Source organism: Acanthochromis polyacanthus, chromosome 17 (assembly GCF_021347895.1).
Source record: "Acanthochromis polyacanthus isolate Apoly-LR-REF ecotype Palm Island chromosome 17, KAUST_Apoly_ChrSc, whole genome shotgun sequence".
NCBI lineage: Eukaryota > Metazoa > Chordata > Actinopteri > Pomacentridae > Acanthochromis > Acanthochromis polyacanthus.
In genome coordinates, this window is record NC_067129.1 from 221,294 (window position 1) to 221,809 (window position 516).

Sequence of the window (516 nt, forward strand, 5' to 3'; positions counted from 1 at the left end):
CCACACACCCAGCTACCACACTTAACCCTAGCCCACACACCCAGGCTACCACACTTAACCCTAGGCCCACACCCACTACCACTACCCTAGCCCACACCCACTTACCACTAACCCTAGGCCCACCACACCCAGGCTACCACACTTAACCTAGCCCACACCACCCAGCTACCACACTTAACCCTAGGCCCACACACCCAGCTACCACACTTAACCCTAACCCACCACACTTAACCCAGGCCCACACACCCAGCTACCACACTTAACCCTAGGCCCACACACCCAGCTACCCACACTTAACCCTAGCCCACACACCCAGCTACCACACTTAACCCTAGCCCACACAACCCAGCTACCACACTTAACCCTAGGCCCACACACCCAGCTTACCACACTTAACCCTAGGCCCACACACCCAGCTACCACACTAACCCCTAGGCCCCACACACCCAGCTTACCACACTTAAACCCTAGCCCACACACCCAGCTACCACACTTAACCTAGCCCACACACCCAGC